We start from the raw sequence: 20,656 nt of genomic DNA, 5'->3' as shown, positions 1-20,656 counted from the left end.
TCACAAGCTGTTTTAGTCTTAAACTCATAGTGTGGGCCTGGGACAAATATTTTCATTGCATGCTCTATTCAATATAGTTTCCCAAGTAAAAGCCACAGGCTGGATAGTCTTATTTTAGATAGCATATCAGCAGGGAAGCCTTCCCGGACTTGCAGCCCACGATAGATCTGAGCTGTATGCTTTGTCTTCATCGCCAGGTTCCCACGATAATACTAATTCTAGTGTATTGTCATTTTTGTCTAAAATTGTCTGCTTTTCCAGTTTGACAATCAAATCTTGGAGACGGGGAATTTTTTTCTCTTTTTTTGTCATTAAATCCTCAGCCTGGCATATAATGGGTCATCAATAAATATTTGTTGAATGCATAAGTGTATCTATATAAATATTTTATATTTCTTCTAAAATAAGCCCATTTATGACCACTTGGAGTCACTGAAAAAGAATAGCTACATATTGTAAATATCAATTTTTCAGGCCACAATTTGTAGTTCTGTAACTATTTCATTTCCACATTCTTATACTAATCAGATCTCTTCAATATACTCAGAATTTTAGAGCTAGAACAAAAACCTCACAATTATCAAAAGGGATTCATGAGAGGTCATGCAATTTTCCCAGAGTGGCAGAGCTAGGGCTAAAGTATGGGTCTCTGACGTGAATATCATTACTATAAAGGAAATTCAGTGCCAATATATTCTAAGCAGTGACTCAATGCTATTTGAACAGAATTTATTAAAATGAAGAACCTAGGCCTATCCAGTTATTGGAAAGAAATAAATATTTAAACATCTTATTATTCTGAAATGAATATGAGCATATGCCTCTAGATAGTTGAAAAGAGCTCCCACCAACCACTGACTTAGCAACGGGTACTCTAAAGGCTGCATAAAATGCATGGCACCAATGTAATTGGAATAATTTGCAAATCAGAGTAGATTTTGCCTTTAAAAAGTAAACCAAGCCAAAAGGAGTGTGGTGTTTAATTATTTGCAGAAAATGTCATAACTAGACCACTCATTCAGCTGAATTACCTTCCCCTCAGTGGGGAAGGAAACATCAGTGGGAGATTCAGTTCACCAAGTTTCTTCAGGTAACCATTGACTTCTCCTAGATTCTGAGATGTGCTTCTTACTCTGAGATAGAATGACTTGAGGCAAATAAGAAAAACCATTTCACCCATAATGGAAAATGAACCTTGATAGTTGTTGTAGCTTAGAATGAAAAGGAATCTTTTTGATTACATTCTCTTTTAATAGCTAAGATGTCTTTAGTGTTCCTAAGAACCTTACCAAGTCTGAAGATACCCTGGCTGACTAAAATGCAGAGTTAAATCATTTTTAAATAAGAAAGCATATTCTGGAAATTAATTGCACATAAGGGACCTCTCCACTGACTGAACTGCATTACTGAGTTTCTCATTTACAGATCTGCTCATGTTCCTCGCACACTTCCAATGGCTTCCCATTGCCTGGAGGATCACATTCAGACTCCATAGGATAGCTCACAAGGCCTGGCAGGTCTTTGTGGCCTAATTCTCCAGCCTCACCTCTCACAGCAACACGTAGCCCAGGCTCCACACACCCTGGGAACACGGCTTGCTGTTTCACACTTACCTGCTCTTCCTCCATTATGGAATGCCTTTCCTCCTTTTTTTCCACCAGGTAGGGAACGAATCATCCATTAAAGACCAGTGCAAGCATCTCCTTGCTAAAGTTTTCCCAGAGACAACCTCTATGCAGAGTAAACCCCTCATTCTCTTATGCCAATGGCATATCTGTCAGTCAATCAAATATTGGGTGAGTGCTCACTATGTGTCAGACACGGAGAGGGAAATGAGAGGGAGGACCTAGTCCTTACCCACAGGAAAATCACAGTGGAGGAAATATATATTACAATAACTGTACCTCGGTAAGTGCTAAAATAATCTCTGTATCCTGTGCACATCTCTAATAACAAAATATTGTAATTATTTGTTTGCATGCTTGCCTCCCCTACTAGACTGCACCTTCTTGAGGTCAGGAACAAAACTTATCCATCGTAGTATCTCCAGAATCTGAAACTGTACCTCATACATGTCAAAATTCAACAAATGTTTGTTGAACATTAGGTGGACAGAAAGTGAAAGTGAAGGTTGCTCAGTCGTGTCCACCTCTTTGCAACCCCATGGACTGTAGCCTACCAAGTTCCACCGTCCATGGGATTTTCCAGGCAAGAATACTGGAGTGTGTTGTCATTTCCATCTCCAGGTGATCTTCCTGACCCAGGGTTTGAACCCAGGTCTCCCGCACTGTAGGCAGATGCTTTAACATCTGAGCAGAACAGAATCCTGTTCTAATTATGTGTAATAGGAAGAGATCTGAAGAAATCTGGCTAATAGACTTATCATAAGAATGACAGAAATGATAAGTAGGGACAGAAGGACTTCACATTTGTGACACACACATCTTTAATTTCTGGTTCCCCTTTAAATGCAGCGCAGCTTTTGCTGACCTTTCCAGAGTGGTTGACCTGGTGTTGAGAAATAGGAATGCCTCTATTTGAGGGTAGAATGGTATTGTGAAAGGCAGGGAGGCATGTCCAGACTTTTTACTTGTTATGAGCTCTTTGGAAAGTCCTGTACCTTTTAGGCTACTCTGTAGAAGGGGCAGTGAAACTAGATTCATTCATTCTTTCATTTATCAAACAATATCGTGTGACCTGCCATTATGTTCAGGACCCAGAAAGTAGCAACACATAAGGTATGATCCCTGACTTTGTGAAACTTACATATATGACAGGCAGATAAGCAGGCATAAAAGCACAGCACAGATTTGGAAAGAAAGATTTGCATGTTATGGAGATTAACTTTTTATCCTGAAAGCTTTGAGGAAGTCTTCAAAGGGTAAATTAGAGAAGTGACTTCATCAGATGTGTTTCAGTGGATCATCATGGCTTTGGCGTGGCACAGGTCTGAGTGGTCCCAGGTTATAGGAAGAGGGACCAGTTAGCAGAGTGTAGATGTAATCTGAGTGAGTGATGCTTAAAAAAGATCTGAGATTTGTGCCTGCCTTAAGTTTCTGTATCACCCACCCCACTGTGTCGGTGCAGACAGTCTGAATGCATCTTCTCGAATAGCAGAAGGTTTGTGGTTCAAGATTGCCTCTCAAAAGTTAGTGAAAAGAGTTTGAGGATGATCCCAGATGGCACTCCAACTTTGTCTAATTTTGAACCTTGCTGTGCATCTTAATACCACATACTGACTTGAGCAAAACAATGGTGTGATGGTTAAGGCTGAAGCAAGCTGTTCATGGAGATTCTATCATGTGCACTGGTAATGAATGACAGGAATTAAACCCTCCACCTGCAGCAGAGCCAGTGGGGTGTGGAGTACATGTGATGGAGACTTTTTATTAGGTAACAGCTCTACAAGGAGAGACTTTACTCTAGAATAACCTTGTCATAGGAGACTTTTGTTGCATAATAAATCTCACCAGCTGTAGATCTGTTTGAAGTATGGGGTGGAAGGTGGTCTCCTCGCCTTTCATTCCCAGTTAGAGAGCCATTGGCATTCTTTTAAACCACTTAAGTTTGTTAACAACTTCTAAGAAAAGTAAAGATTCTATTTCCCATGCATTAGAAGGAAAAAATGGGGTCTGATTCCTAATTCATCTGAAAACATTTGAAGCAAAAACATTTGAAGCAAAAAATACATACATCTGGATGAGTTCTAGTTTTATGGGGCTCATATTTGGAGTTACTCAGCAATGTTGCACCTGCCAGGCTGCCATCAGGGAGTTCCAAGTTGTCTCCCATTACCTAAGGAGTACATACTTCCATTCTGTAGTGCAAATCATAAAGCTGGATCATTCCATTTTTATTCCTCTTGTTGCAAGTTTTGAACAAAGTGCTAGAAGTGGTGATATTCTACTTGTTTTCTGGAACATGGAAAAGGGATTATAGGAATCTATGTGTGTTCCCCACTACCAAAGAAGAAGCAGCTCCACCTTGATACTCAAGCCATAATGAATCCCTTAAATAATTATGCCCATCACTCTTCCTAACAACTGTGTGTGGTTTTTGGCTCTGTATCAAATTTGAAGGGGTTTTAATCCAAAAGTTCAGGAATAAAAATCAGAGAAAGCCATTATAAGAGAACAGGGTATCCTGACTGGATGAACCTTCAATACTGAAGTATAAAGATGAAATAAACTAAATCCAGGACCAGGAATAAAGACCAGAGTGAAAAAATAGGACCAGTTGCTTCTTCCCTGTTATCAAAGGTGAATGCTTCCTGACCATACAGACATGAAATACTGATTGGGTTCCAGAAAGATGAGTAGGGTGGCTTATCATGGGTTCTGCAGTGTCTATGAAGGAGTCACAGTTGTTTGACCTTATTATATTGAGTGTGATTTGATGTGCTGTGTTGTAAAAGAACAGAACATCAATAGACAAGGAATCCATCTAACGTTAAGTTCCTGTGACCAAGAATCACAATTGTCTGGTTTTTTTCCCCTGAAATGAGCACTGTGGTTGCCCGCTAAGATGAGCAGCTCAGTTATTAATCTCAACATTAGTAATTGATCTTCCAAGTGGAAGACCATTCTTAATGGGTCCACAGAGTATCCTGATGGTGTTTCACACTTTAGAAGGTGTAAAGGATGGAAACAGGGGCAGACCTGCATCTTCAGGATATTCTGCCAACCAGTGAACACCAAAATTCAGTACCATCTCATGACAACTATACCTCCAGACCGTATTTGAGAGCATAGAATGCCTTCTCTCTGAGAAAAGCTTCTTCTGCATCATTCCCACAATAGCCTGTTGCAAAAGAAACGAGAGAAAAGAGGCAAAGTGTTATTTTTGAAAAGCATACTTTATCCCCACCCAGTTGTCAATACATATCTTCTTTGTTTCTCAAAATGGCAAGAAAAGAATTATTCATAAACATACTACCAAGACATAATTACTGTTGGTAATTTAATATATTTCCTCATACATTTTTCCATATATATCAAATATATGTATCTGTGACATTTTAATGTACTTCTTCCCTGCTTTTAATTCATATATGTTAGGTACATGAGTCTTTTGTTGTTCAGTCGCTAAGTCTGAACTCTTTGCGATCCCGTGGACTGCAGCATGCCAGGCTTTCTTGTCCTTTACCATCTCCCAGAGTTTGTTCAAATTCTTTTCCATTGAGTCAGTGATGCCATCCAACCATCTGATGCTCTATTGTTCCCCTCTCCTCCTGCCTTCAATCTTTCCCAGCGTCAGGGTCTTTTCCAATTAGTCTATATATGGGTCTGGGTGCTGTGCTTGGTCGCTCAGTAGTGTCTGACTCTTTGTGACCCCATGGACCCCATGGACCCCATGGAGTCTGCCAGGCTCCTCTAGTATTACAGGCAAGAATACTAGAGTGGTTTACCATGCCCTCCTCCAGGGTATCTTCCCAACCCAGAGACTGAACCCAGGTCTCCCACACTGCAGGTGGATTCTTTACTGTCTGAGCTACCAGGGAAGCCCATAAATGCTGGAGTGGGTAGCCTATCTCTTCTCCAGGGAATCTTCCTGACCCAGGAATCGAACTGGGTCTTCTGCATTGCAGGCGGATTCTTTACCAGCTGAGTGACCAGGGGAACCTATATGGGTCTATATGTATATAGTTTTACAATATGATATGAGTGGTGGTATAGTAAAGGACATGAGCTGTACGTTAGATCCTAGTTAAAGATATTTCTTTTAATAGCTTAAAGCCCAAATATATTCCAGTTAGAGTTGGAATAATTAGTAAATATGTCTTGATATTTGTGCTAAGTTCTCCATTTATTAATCCTGAAGATATGTACATCCCTTTCTAGGGTATAAGCACTTTTTTTTTTTTTTTTGGAGCTTGTGGGATCTTAGTTCCCCGACCCCCTGACCAAGGATTTAAACCCATGCCCTTAGCAGTGAAAGCATGGCCTTGTGACTACTGGACCACCAGAGAATTCCCTGAACACATTTTTCTTTCCTTGTTGCTTACGATTCTCCACCACTTTTTAGTTGTGGTGATGCTTTCATCCTCTGCCTGTTTGCTCAGTTACAAAATGTGTTCCAGGATTTTTCAGTTTTATGCATCATTCACAACAGTCCCTTAATTCTTCTGGTCACTTTCTTTCTAAATTCCCTTCAACCCATCAGTTGCTATTTTGGGGGCATAGCTGGGTGGCCAACTCTTATGAGCTTCCAGGACTCAGAGATGATCGTCATCTTTGTAGTTAGTGAGTGTTCCCTTTCCAGATTTTCACCTCATTTTAGCCTTTCTTTTCTGGTCTTCCACTCAGTATTTAATTCCCTGTCTGTATATATTACAGTTTGAATTGCTTGTCCATATACAAATTTAATTTGACATAACTGTCTTTCCTAAAAAGAAAATTTACAGCACAAATAATTATATCACCTTCTTAATCAGCAAACTTTTCTGTATTTCTTTTTTATCTTCTAGTTTTATAAAACATTTAAATTCCTTTATCTTATTTTAACCTAACCGTTGAATACTATGACTATTCTTCTTGACTCTTTTTTTTTAGTACTCAATGTCTTTGAGTTACTCTTTTTCACATTTTTAAAATCCGTGCTAAATGTTATTTCTTGACTTTGGCATAATTTCATAACTCCTCATTATTCTTCCAGTCCATGGGTAGAATAATTCTGTCAGTAAAGACATCAGGGCCTGCCTTTTCCATGACAGCCAACTGGCAGGGGATGTATTTTATACATCTTGGTTTGGTGGCTTCCAAGTAAAGGGATGAATCGGAGAACATAAGATCTTTGCCAGTAAGCTCTTTATGAAATCAGTCCTTTGGTGCCTGAATTCTTTCCTTTATCCTTTAGATTGACGCATCACTAAAATTTTCTGACCCACTTTTGTTGATTTGTAGTTGTCTACAAGACACCCACTTAATTTTTTTTAATTCAAGTGTAATTTCTGTACAACATTATATAAGTTATAAGTGTACCATAGTGATTTACAGTTTTTAAAGGTTATACTCTATTTATTATAAATAGAATATTTATTTTATAAATATTGTATTTATTATAATACTTCTATATATTTTATAAATGTATATAAGATATTGGCTATATCCCCTGTGCTGTACAATATATCCTTCTAGCTTATTTTATACATAATAGTTTGGGTCTCTTACTCTCCTATCTCTTCTTGCTCCTTCCCCTATCCGCTCCCCACTGGTAACACTAGTTTGTTCTCTGTATCTGTCTAATCCACTTTTTAAAATGTTTTTATTGAGGTGACATAAGTATAACATAAAATTTGGCATTTTAATCATTTTTAAGTCTACAATTCAGTGACATTTTACTAATTCACAGTAATGTCAATCATCATCACTATTTTCAAAATTTTTCATTACCCCAAATAGACTCAGTAACCATTATGCAATAACTCCCCATTCTTCCCTCCCTCCAGGCCCTGGTAATCTCCATTCTACTTTCTGTCTGTCTCTATGAATTTGCTTATTTTACATATTTCATAAAGTGGAGTTCAGTCAGTGTTTGTCATTTTATGTCTGACGTTTCACTTGGCATAATCTTTTTTTCCATGTTTTAGCATGAATCAGAACTTTGTTCCCTTTCATTGCTAAATAATATCCATTTTATGGCTAAGCTACATTTTGTTTATCCACTCATCTTTTGATTGACATGTGGGTTATTTCCACCTTGTGACCATTGGGAAAAATGCTACAGTGAATTTTGGCGTTGTTACTGATTTTTTGAAGTACCTCTTTTTTTTCCCCTCCTTTCTCATCCCTATGATAGCACCTGAGTCTCCAGCTCCTATCACTTCACACCTGGAAGGTCACTTTATCCCTAGCTTTTCCCACCTCCCTGCAAAAATTTAAAAAAAAATAAAAAGGAGAAGTCATTAATGGCACTAGTTATACTTGTTAAAAAATGATGCAAGCTATTTGAAAAGTAAGGAAATGTTCCCATAATTTTATCACTTTAATGTAAGTGATGATGTAATTTTGGTTTATTTTTGTCAATTTTTTGCATTGCATTTTTAATTTAAATGTGAACATGTTAGGTGTTTTTTCAATAAGTGTGTATGATTTAAAGTTTGTTTTGTTTCCATTTTGCTCATAATCATTAAGATTTATTTTGGTTAATGTTTGCCTTTTGTATCTTTTTGCCTACTATATTCATCCTATAACTTTTTGTCTTTTGTGTGCTTATGTTTTATATATAGCCAGACCTGTCCCTAATATTTGCAGGGCCTGAGACAACAGTGCAAGTTGAGGCCCATATACATCCTAATTGCTTTAATGAGTAATTGTTGCATCTTCATTTAGAAAAGATTTTCAAATTTCAGAAATTTCATGTGATGTACCACATGGATGGTACATTATGGATTTGATCAGAATCCATACCTTGTACATTTTATTGTTTGATCAATAATTAGATCTTCATTAAGTGAAAAGGTTGTAATATCACACTTGTGGATTTTATGTGGGTAATGCTTGACAAAAGTCCGCCCACTTGCATTATCTCTAATTTTTTTTATAAAAATATAAGCAGACTACTTCTTTAAAGACTTTCTCTTTATTTTTTCAGTTTTTTTCCCTCCTTGAGGCTCTTTTGCATTTGTTCTATTTTATCTCAATTTAAAATTTTCATTCTGCTTCCTTCTTCCTGGCCCCCAGACCACACACACTGCAGCAGTGATAAGCTCCACCTCAGCAGCAGTACAACTCACATATCTTCATGACATCTGAACGCAGTGACCTTTTGTTTCAAGGGTAGAGCACAAGAAATATGGAGAAACACCTTTTCTGGGGACTTAACGATGTTAGATATAAGAGTGGATGTTTACAGTTATGGATGCTGCTGTGACAATGAGAGAGGTGTCCAGATGGACTTTGATACAGTTTGTGCATTGTCTGTTACTTGCTGTGCCCTTTAAGCAGTGCTTCTCAAGCATTAATGTATATAGGAATCACCTGAGAATCTTATTAGAATGCAGATTTGAATCTTAAGGTCTGAGTGTAGGCCTGAGAACCTGCCTTTCTAACAAGCACTCTCTGTAGCTACTGGCCCAGGAACCACATTCTGAGTTGCAAGGTGTTGGGGCATAGGGCCCAGACCAGGGGTCACTCTCATCTGATATTAAGGGTAATGCTGTGTATCCTGTGTGAATAGCGTATAGCTGGAATTAATTTTTAATCTAAATTTATAATTACTTTCCTTTAAGAGCTAAATTTAGTTTGTTTACATTTATTGTGATTTTATATATATATATATATATATATGTATATATATATATATATATATACTACTGATATACTGGAGGTTTTATTTTTTTAAACTTCATTTAAACATTGGCTTATTTATCTCTTTTTCTATGCTTTTTTTTTCTTCTCTTTCTCCCCCTTCCACTGGATGGGTGGAGGACTGTGTGTGGGAGGGAGAGGAGGTTGTCTTTCTCATTCCATTTTTAACTTACACTGGCTTGGAATTTATACTCAATTTCTATTCTTTCAATGTTATTCTTGAAATTTTAAGAATACTTACCAAAACCGTAAGTGATCTTTTCCCTCATTCCAGATAATTCAAAAACACTGGGACACTAACTCTGGGCAACCCCAACAGTAATCTTACTATTGTATTGAAGGATTTTCTCCTTTTTAAGCCTAACAAATTGGATGTTAGCATTATTAATATCATTGTTTCAGATAATCAATGTTTATTTAAATTTATCTGCATATTACCAATTTTTTCACTCATCGTTTCTTCTTGCAAGTTAGATTTCCATTATCCTGCTTCCTAAAATAAATTTTTTAGAAGTTATGCTGATGAGGTTTTGTTGGTAGTAAACACAGTTTTAGTTTTTCTGAAAATATCTTTGCTTATACTCTGGAAAAAGAATACAATTCAAAATCACTAGTTATTTTCTCTCTCACTATTTTGAAGGCCTAATTCCTATGTTTTCTCCCTCTCATTTTGATATTGAGCTGTTTGCCATCAGACTTGTTATCATTACTTTTTAGGCAATCTAAACCATCATCTCTTTATAGGATCTCTCCTTCATTCTATCTCTTTGTAATGCTTTGTTTATTTGACTACGCTGAATTCTAATTTTTTTCTGATTTTTCAGTTTGTTTATTTTCTACCCAGCTATGTCTAGTCTGTTATCTAACTCATTCATCAAGTGTTTTTCCCCACACATCTTATTTTAATCATTTTATTCAACATTTCTAGATTATTTTTCCCCCACATTATCCTGGTCTTTTTTCATAGTGTCTTCTTCCTTAGATAGATTTTTATTTCCACATAGGATACCTCCAATATCTTAAATCTTTGGAAGTCTAAGTATGATTTCTCATTTTGTGCTGATTTCATTCAAGGAAACATTTATTTATGTTTTGTTTGTGGTTGTGTGGGTGTGGATTTTTATTGTGACACCATGTTCATCTGGATTATATTTGTGGAAATTCTTAGTGACCTAAGTTAAAGTGTATTCCTCCAAAGAAAGCTTTCATTTGCTCCTGCCAAGCTCTTGGGGGCCATACCAACTAAGAAATACCACTTTATAGTAAGCCTGACCTTCTGCACATGTAAGTGGTGTGAATGTAAACTGCAAATCTCTGTGCTTTTCATGAATTCTTAAGAAAGATTGTTTACCCTCTTCACCTAGAGTCAAGGACAGAACAGACAGATTTTCTGATACTTTCCCTGCACTGAGTATATTTTCTTTTTCTAGTTTACTCTTTTCTTGAAGGTAATAGCCTTGGGGTTCCTCTTCCTTGCTCATCCTCATGGCTGTACCTCCACATGGATGCTGAAATCCAAGGTTCTAAGTGAAGGGACCAGAAGTTACTCTTAGAATAGAGTAGCAGCTGTCTTCAGTGCCCACTCATCATGCTCAATTTCTACTCTGGCTTCATTTTCAAACTCTGGGCACTTCCCTTACTTTTTTGTTAACCTGAAACTCCAGTACTTTGGCCACCCGATGTGAAGAACTGACTCATTGGAAAAGACCCTGATGCTGGGAAAGATTGAAGGCAGGAGGAGTAGAAGACAACAGAGAATGAGATGGTTACATGGCATCACCAACTAGATGGACATGAGTTTGAGCAAGCTCTGGGAGATGGCGAAGGACAGGGAAGCCTGGCGTGCTGCAGTCCATGAGGTCGCAAAAGAGTTGGACACAGCTGAGCAACTGAACTGAACTGAACTAATAGAACATATGCAAAAAGATTTTAAAACATTTTATTCAGCTTTTTTTAAGAATTTTGTTATCTGAGTACTTATATCAGTGGCAAATTTTGAGGTATTATTTTTTAAATAAATATATGGTTATTATGGTTAATTTAGAAATACAGAAAAGTAGAAGGATAAAATAAAAATCTGCAGGGATTTTGTTAAACTATAGATGGCATAACCATCGTAAAAACTTTGGAATGTTTCTTTAAGGTCTTTTTTCTACATATATTATTTTTACATAGATGAGTTTATACCATATGTATCAATTGAAACATAATTAAAAAATATTCACAAGTGGGAAAGTGGAAGATTTTATAGAGAGGTTGGCAGCAAATAATATTAAGTCTTTCCAATAAAATTCTCTATTATGCAGACTTCTATTTGTGGAAAGCGAAAATACTTTTATTTAATCATTCTGTTAGCACAGTGTCCCAATCATGTAAAAAATTTTAGTCATGTTGGAATAGAACAGTATCAGTAATTAATTTAGACAGTCATCAAACATGGGAAGAGATTTCATCTAAGGCATAGAGTTAAAAAAATAATACTAAAAGATCTAGTCCTATGACTGGGATAAAAATCTTAAGTGGAATAACTAAGAAAGAAGTTTAAGAACAACCTTACCCCAAACCAAAGAACCCACAAGAAAACAAAATCCATAACTGGATTTCTAACTTTCAATTTAAATCAGATAAGGAAGATTCCCATCATTTTTGCCCCAACTTTCTTTTTATTGTATTGATTTGTCTTTATCTCTTTTGGCTGGAATATACATATAAATCAGTTTTTCAATTGGAATAGATAGGTGGATCAACTTCCTGATTCCTTGCCTAGCTGACATTCTTAGATGCTTTCAAGCTGGCTGTTTAAAAAGTCCCTTGGTAACAAAATTTTTATTTCTAATTTTTATTTCTTCTCTCAGCTAGGTGTATGTAGAACTAGGGGGATGCAGTAAAACTCTAATTTGGAGCTCCCAATATATTTAGAAAAGACAGACAATAAAGCAGCTGTTCAATAAGTGTGTCTCAATCTGATTTGATTTTTAATAAGAGATTTACTCATACATATAATCCATCGTTTTAAAGTTTGCAATCCAGTGGTCTTTAGCATACTCACACACTGGTGCCTTCAATAGTGAAGTCACGTAATCGTGTCTGACTCTTTGTGACCCCATGGACTGTAGCATATCAGGCTCCATGGGATTTTCCAGGCAAGAGTACTGGAGTGGGTTGCCATTTCCTTCTCCAGTGCCATCAGTACCACAGTCTAATTTTAGAACATTTTCATCACCCCTAAAGAAACCCCATACACATTAGCAGTTACCTCTCATTCTCCTCTCTCCCCATTCCCTTTTATTGTTCAGTCGCTAAGTCGTGTCCGACTCTTTGCGACCCTATGGACTGCGGCACTCCAGGCTTCTCTGTCTATCATTATCTCCCTGAGTTTGCTGAAACATGTCCATTGAGTCAGTGATGCCATCCAACCATCTCATCCTCTGTCGTCCCCTTCTCCTCCTGCCCTCAGTCTTTCCCAGCGTCAGGGTCTTTTTCAATGAGTCAGCTCTTCACATCAGGTGGCCAAAGTATTGGAGCTTCAGCTTCAGCATCAGTCCTTCCAGTGAATATTCAGGGTTGATTTCCTTTAGGATTGATCTAATCCTAAAGGATTTCCTTTAGGATTGTTCTAATATTAATCCACTTTTTATTTCTATGAGTTTCTTATTCTGGATATTTCATATAAATGAAATCATTCAACATTTGGCCCTTTGTGACTGGCCTCTTTCATTTAGAATAATTTTTAAAGATTCATTCATATATCAGACTTTCTTTCTTCTTTATAGTTGAATAATATTCCTTGTATGGATAGACCACATTTTATTTATCCATTAATCAGTTGATTGACATTTGTGTTTTCCCACCTTTCAGCTATTAAAGATAATGAACATTTGAATACAAGTTTTTGTGTGAACACATGCTTTCATTTTTCCTGGATATACACTTAGGACTGGAACTGCTGGATCATATCTTATTTTAGGGTTTAACCTTTTGAGCAACTACCAGATGGTTTCCCAAAAAGACTGTCTGCACCATTTACCAGTAATGGATGAGCTTCCTGAATTTGTCCACATCCTTGTCAGCACTTAACATCATCTGTCTTTCTTTATTCTAGCTATCCTAGTGGGTATGAAGTAGTACCTCATTGTGATTTTTTGTTTGTTTGTTTTTGGCCCCACTGTGTGGTTTGTGGGTTCTTACTTCCCCAACTAGGGATTGAACCCACTTCCTTGAGAGTGAAAGCACAGAGTCCTAACCACCAGACCACTAGGGAAATCCTGTATTGTGGTTTTTATATGCATTAACCTAATGAAACAGTTTTTAATTTTTGTGATTTTAAATTATCCATTGCTTTCTCTTATCATTTGTGTTTTTGGTGTCATATTTTAAAAAACTATCACCGATTGCAAGATCATAAAGATTTACTCTTGTTTTCTTACAAGAATTTTACAGTTTTAGCTCTTACATATATTCTTGTTTGAATTAATTGTATATGTGACCCAACTTTGTCTTTGCATTTTGCATATGGGCATACAGATGTCCCAGCACTATTTGTTGAAAACAGTTATTCTTTCCTCATTCAATCACCAAGGAATCCTTGTCAAAAATAAATCATTCATAAATTTAAGGATTTATTTGTGAATTCTCTATTCTATTCCATCAATTATTTTATATGAATAGTCACTAGTCATACTAGGTTTCATACCAGGTATTTGTAAATCCTTATGATTGGCAAGGACAATGATTATCAATAGTCATGGAAAACAATCATGGTCTATTATTTCCAAAAGTCCTGCAAAGATGCATGTGCAGCTGAGAGTTTGTTTAGTTTATATAAACTAAGACTAGGTCTGCTCTGCTTTGTACACTATTAAGTAAAAGATTGTAAAATTTCTCAGATCTTTGAAAACTCACACTTCCAGGAAGTTTGATTTAACAGCTTGTACATGATAGTCCAAATAAAACTATTCCCATGAGAGTGTTACTAGGGACAGAAAAAAAAAAAAAAATGACTCTGCCTCTTTTATTGTTGCTATTGTTATTTTAGGCTTCTTTGGTTTTTTGTTGTTGTTTCAGATGATTGCCTTTTGCAATAAGCAAAAGCATAGATTGATCTTAAATAGAGAGGACTGTGTTTAGGATTTTTGTTTATTTTAGTCACAGTGATTTTTCCATTTACCCTGGAAAGCAGTCACCATTATTTATAAGCAGTAAAGATAAACAGGGTTTTTGATACTCATCCTTATGAATAGCCTATATGTGTATGAATAGAGCAAAAGCAGTATCTCAGACTTTTCTTTTAATTCTAGAAACATCTGAATATATTTTGAATATTCTACCCAAACTTATCTCACTTCTAAATAATGAGATTATTGTTGCATGTCTAAGCTGGAGAAACAGAAGATCCTTAAGTAACACCACACAATCATATCTTTTTAAAGGAAAAGGGTCACTTGTAGCTGATGACAGAGAAACTAAGGGGGAAAAAATCCCCTTATCAAAATCAAAAATACATTTGAAATATTTTAAGCTACAAACAAATGAACTATCGTAAAATATACATGGTACCTTCAGCACACATAATAAAACCTCTCATTTTACGTTCCACTCGAGTCTGCCCAGTTGTGCAAAAAAAGGGAAGAGGATTAAATATGCAATGAAGTAGTGGGTACCTTTAGCTGCTTTACAGGCTGTTCCTCGAAATGAATCAACACATGTCAGTCGTTCATTATAACTTGTTTATTGTCAGTAGCATTTGCTCGAAGGTCCAGATTCTTTGCTGTAGCCCCAAGCACATGAGTTTCCTAGAAAGCACGATTTTGTTCTAAGTATTATTCATGTATTCACTCTTTAATTTACACCTGTAGTCTTGGCAAGCATGGGGAATATCACAATAGAAAAATGTAGATCCTCCATTTATGGATTTTGGGAGCTTTGGAGACCCAGCACTCAGAAAATAGCTTTAGTAAAACCTTGTTAATAGAGAAGGAAAGGAGGGAGAGAGGAAGGAATGGACAGACAGAAGGATGAATGGACAGACTTGCATTCCACTCCTCCCATCAGAGAAAGATGAAATTGTGTGATGGCACATTGAGACATAAAATGGTGTAAAATGTAAGAAGAGGTGAGCAAAAGGAAGGCAGGGCCATTAGCAGAGGAGAATTAAAGCATAAAGCTTGAGGGCACTGTCTTTGGAGACATAGATCAGATTTCAGTCAGATCTGTCATTCATTGACTGTGGTTTGGAGCAATTCACTTAATCCTTGAGCCTCAGTTCCCTCTATAATATATAAGGAAGAGTAATTACTACCTCATTGGATTATTGGGAAGATTTAGTAAGATAATAAGATAATACATGTATTCATTTAGTATGATACACTCAGGAAATATCAGTCATTAATAGAAGATGCTAATTATATTCAGGTTTTCTTTAACCCTTAAATGGGGCCATACACACACAGGCAAAAATTCACAAATCAGTCATGAGTTGAGGCTTTTAGATTTTTTCTTTACTTTTGAAATAAGTTCAAGACAATGCAGTCATGGAAAGCCTCTGTATAAGAAATTTTCATTTTTTTGGTACCATTTGCCTTTCTAAAATCTGTCAAATTCCCACGGTTTCCCCCTTGACCTTCCCAGAAGCTGAAACAAAAACTTAATTATCATAAAACTTTTTGAGGTTTGCTTTGAATCTACTTTGGAGCTACATGAATGAGGTCTTTTGTTAACTGACGCTCTGTCAACCTGAACAGGCCAGTTACAGGGCAGAGAGTGCACACCTCCTACCTGGCTATCGCTGCTGTGTCAGCGGTGTTCAGATCCTGGGGTGAAACAGAGTAGAAATCCCAGAAATAAATCCCCATATGTACAGTCAGCTAATACTTGACAAGGGGCCAAGAATACTCAATGGTTAAAGAACAGTCTCTTCAGTCATTGGGAAGACTGGATAAAATGAAATTGGATTCCTATCTTATACCGCTCACAAAAATTAACTCAAAGTGGATTAAAGATGAAAACATAGGCTTGAATCCATAAAACTCCTAGAAGAAAACATGAGATGTGTTGATCTCGGCAACAAATTTCAGGGTATGACACCAAAAGCACAAACAACAAAATAAAAAAATCAACAAGTGAGACCACATCAAACTATAAAGCTTCTGTGCAAATAGAGAAAATCAACAAAATGAAAGCACAACCTACATAATGGAAGAAATATTTTCAAACCATATTTGATAAAGGGTTAGCATTGAAAATACATAAATAACTCATACAACTCAACATCAAATAACAAACACTCCAACTTAAAAATGAGCAGTGGAACTGAATAGACATTTTTCCAAAGAAGACATCCAAATGGCCAAGAGGTACATGAAAAGATGCTCAATATCACTAATAATCAGAGAAATGCAAATAAAAACCACAATGACCTATCCCCTGTTAGAATCGCTATTATCAAAAAGACAGGAAATAGTGTTGATAAAGCTGTAAACAAAAGGGAACCCTCATGCACTGTTGGTGGGAATGTAAACTGGTTCAGCCACTGTGGTAGACAGTATGGAGAGTCTTCAAAAAATTAAAAATAGAATTACCATGTGATCCAACAATCCCATTTCAGGTTATATATCCAAAGGAAATGGCAACAGCGTATTGAAATGATATATGTACCCCATGTTTATTTCAGCATTATTCACAATGGCCAAGTCATGGAAACAAAAGTATATGGCAATAGATGAATGGATAAGAAGTTGTGATCTACTTCATATATATACAGATGTACGTGTGTGTGTGTGTGTGTGTGTGTGTGTATATATATTTGTTGTTGTTGTCATTGTTCAATCACTAAGTTGTGTCCAACTCTTTATGACCCCATGGACTATGGCATACTAGGCTCCTCTGACCTTCACTATCTCCCGGAGTTTGCTCCAATTCATGTCCATTTAGTTGGTGATGCTATCTAACTATCTCATCCTCTGCCACTCCCTTCTCTTTTGCCTTCAATCTTTCTCACCATCAGAATCTTTTCCAATGAGCTGGCTCTTTGCACCAGGTAGCCGAAGTACTGGAACTTCAGCTTCAGCCTCAGTCCTTCCAGTGAATATTCAGGATTGATTTCCTCTAAAGTTGACTGATTTGATCTTGCAGTAAGAGACTCTCAAGAGTCTTCTCCAGCACCACAATTAAGAAACGTCAATTCTTTGGTGCTCAGCCTTCTTTATGGTCCAGCTCTCACATGACTACTGGAGAAACCATAGCTTTGACTCTACGGATCTTTGTTGGCAGTTACGTCTCAGCTTTTGAATATGCTGTCTAGGTATATATGAATATGAGTATTACTCAACCATGACAGAGGAGGAAATCTTGCCATTTGCGACAACATAGATGGACCTTGAGGGCATTTTGCTGAGTGAGATGAGTCAGAGAAAGACAAATATTGTATAATATCAATTACATGTATAATTTGAAAAAGCTGAACCCATAGAAGCAGAAAGTAAAATGGTGGTTGCTAGGGACCGTGGGGTGGATTAATCGAAGAGATGGTCAAAAGACCCACACTTGAAGTTAGGAGAGAAATAAATCCTGGTGCTCTAATGCATAGAATTATAGCTATAGTCAACAGTACTGTAGTACATCTTAATACTTCAAGGCTCCTAAGAGACTAGATTGTAAATGTCCTTACCACCAAAAAGAAATGTTAATTATGTGGAGTGATAGGTGTTTTAGCTAACATTCCAGTGGTAATCATATTGTACTATATAAATGTATCAAGTCAATGTGCAGTGAACCTTAGACTTACACAATTTTGTCAATTTTATCTCAATTTGTGAAAAACCTCCATAATCTAAAAAAATTAAACATAAGTAAATAATAAAATTAAATGCCACTAAGTACTTTGCAGGTGGTAGATGTGTGATGAATGAGATAAGTATTGAAATTTGTTTGAAATGTGAAAATTCTATGATTATGGTTTGGTGTTTCCTCTACAACCATAAGTAATACCCAGCAACTTATATTCATTTCTAACTACAGTTATTAAAAATAGTAGAAGCCACAATACAATAAAAATATTCATCTCTCAAAGAAGCATTTGGTGTTAGCCCAGAATTAGAACATTTTTGCAAAAGAAAATGTTTATCAAATCTGCCATAAGGAGGAGCTAATTATTCATAGGTTTTTTCCCCCTGGGATTTTAATAAATCTCCTTGATTCCTGATCAAAACAGTTGAACATTCTAACAATGAACAAACTGAAAGCAAGAAAGTGGTCAGTTTAATTTCAATGTGAACAAATTGATAAAAATAATTATCATTTCAAGTATTTCATTTTTACATTTTGCAACTAGGAATAATTTTTCTTAAATGTGTTTCTTATTTCCTCAGTGATTAAAAATCACATTTAGATACATTTACGGCAAATGAATATTTTTCATAGTTTAATAACACTGGTTTGCTGAGAATTATCTGAATATATAATTAATTCAGATAATAAATTGGGAACAGATTTATGGATTAATTCTATATTTTCTCAGACTATCAATGTTTTAGGAAATAATATGTTTACAGTCAGAACATTATTGCCCTCATTAGATGTTAGTGTAATTCTCAAGTAAATATTTTATAAAGCTCCTCAGTAGTCTTGAATAAGTAAATGTTTTCCTTTAGACCATAGAGGTTAAGGAAGGAATAGTTGCAATAAGTGTTTGTGATACCTTAATTCCAGCATCCTCTTCTGATGAAAATAAATGACTGGTATATCTCTACACATCAACAACAGGACCACAAAATTCTTCAAGGACATTAAGTACTATCTATTCATGGAATAAATCTTACTTTTTTAACCCTCAATGTCTTTTTGGTAGAATAAAATGTCTTACTTATATTACAGCATACTGGTCAGCCTTTCAAGACATTTCCCAGGTAGATTGAAAGAAGTTTGGATTCTCCAGCTGTGCTGTGGGTGTGAGCAGTCCTGTCTGACCCTCTGAGAGCCCATGGACTGTGTCGCATGAGGCCAGAATACTGGCTGTTGTTGTTCAGTCGCCCAGTCTATGGGACTCTTCACGAACCCGTGGACGGCAGCACGCCAGGCCTCTCTGTCCCCCACCATCTCCCGAAGTTTGCCTACGTTCATGTTCATTTCATCTGTGATGCCATCCAGCCATCTCATCCTCTGACTCCTGGAGCGGGTTGTTATCTCCTACTCCAGGGGATCTTCCCAACCCAGGGATCGAACACGTGTCTTGCATATCCTGCACTGGCAGGCAGACTCGGCCACTGAGCCTCCTCAGAAGCCAATACCTTCTATGTTCTCTCTCTGCATCTGCCATGAGGGGGCAGCACTGAAAGCCCCTCTGTCCATGGCTAGGCTTTCTTCTCTTTACAGTAGGGCCTTGTTCTTCATTGTGAGTATGGCTAAATCCTATGTTTCTATGTGGAACAGTTCAGTCCAGGCAGTGGTGATATATGGTCTCATAGTCTTAACATAGTATCATTTTAGCTCTTTTATTACAAGTCATCAAACACTGTAAGTGGAAAACATGAGGATAAATTATAGTACATTCAGAAACCACTGAGAAATAACAAGGAACAGAGAACAAGGCACTTTGGGAATATAAGATCTATCGAATGAAGAGTGTTTTGTGCTGGCTATGAATGGATCTGTTACTTGCAGAGAAACTCCATTGCATTGGTCTTCTGAGCTGGACATTTTCCTAAACCTTTGCCTAATGGAACAAATAAAATCTCATGTTATATATTCTTTTAGAGAATTTCCAGACTGTCTTTATTAATTTGAGTTTTGACTTTTCACTTTATTGTGAAGCTGATTTTTAATTCTCAGTATGTTCACTAGGTGGCCATATTTAATAATAATTTTTAATAATTATTTAATAATAATCTATTTCTAATTGCAAAATGTTACACATGATTTTTTTTCCAACCTAATTGTACATTTTTCTCTCCCCTGAATTCCTTTACAGTGTATGCCTTAGGATCAGAGGATTTTGTCCTCCCATCTCCAGAAAATCATTAGAAAATACTACATTGAGATTAACGGGTCTCTTCTTTGTCATGATTACGTTTCCCTAAGAAATTTTTTGTAAAAAGAGCATGTGTTCTTGTATAAAGAAAGTCCTAAGGAATACACTGAAAACTGTTGGGACTTAGAAAAAGTTCATCAAAGTTGCAGGATACAAGATCAGTATACAAAAATCAATTTTATTTCTACGCAATTACAGTGAGAAATTGTTACTGAGTCCAAGCTTATACTGCTTGCTGCTGGACAGGTCAGTGAATCGATAGATGAGTTGTTGGGACAAAGAATAGTGACTTTATTTAGAAAGTCAGTAGACCAAAAAGATGGTG

The 20,656-nt window shown here is 36.6% G+C and overlaps 1 protein-coding gene and 1 pseudogene across 1 annotated transcript in view; one reads left to right on the top strand and one right to left on the bottom strand.

Moving 5' to 3' along the window:
- Positions 1 to 20,656, top strand: part of ST6GALNAC5 (ST6 N-acetylgalactosaminide alpha-2,6-sialyltransferase 5) — a 199,517-nt gene that overhangs the window by 8,012 nt on the left and 170,849 nt on the right. The gene's annotated exons all lie outside the window — the stretch shown is intronic.
- LOC133041202 (transcription initiation factor TFIID subunit 9-like) overlaps positions 1 to 20,656 on the bottom strand; it is an 82,631-nt pseudogene that overhangs the window by 6,536 nt on the left and 55,439 nt on the right.

Source organism: Dama dama, chromosome 20, assembly GCF_033118175.1.
Source record: "Dama dama isolate Ldn47 chromosome 20, ASM3311817v1, whole genome shotgun sequence".
Lineage (NCBI taxonomy): Eukaryota > Metazoa > Chordata > Mammalia > Artiodactyla > Cervidae > Dama > Dama dama.
The sequence above is the reverse complement of the archived record's forward strand: the minus strand, read 5'-3'. Positions and strand labels throughout refer to the sequence as shown.